Raw genomic sequence first — 292 nt, forward strand, 5'->3', positions numbered from 1 at the left:
CGGTGGCTTTCAATGAGGTGAAAGTGCGCGCGTGACCGATACACAAAAAACGCGCGGCGGCGGACAGTGATCGGTCATTGTATTCATGCTCCAGCGGCTCCGTCGCTACTATAGTGAAAACAATGGACACCCAAAAAAAGCAAAGAAAGGCGGGCGAAAAAGGAACAACAAAAAAACGCTCGACTAGGGAGAGGGTCTTTCGCAGACTTCTATTGCTCGCGTGCACACCTCGCGGCTGTCGGCTCACGGGGGCGTCACGCTTTTACGAAATCAGTCAGTCACGGGCGGAGGT

The sequence above is a fragment of the Ixodes scapularis genome, unplaced genomic scaffold (genome assembly GCF_016920785.2).
Source record: "Ixodes scapularis isolate PalLabHiFi unplaced genomic scaffold, ASM1692078v2 PGA_scaffold0__279_contigs__length_252992795, whole genome shotgun sequence".
In the NCBI taxonomy this organism is placed as follows: domain Eukaryota; kingdom Metazoa; phylum Arthropoda; class Arachnida; order Ixodida; family Ixodidae; genus Ixodes; species Ixodes scapularis.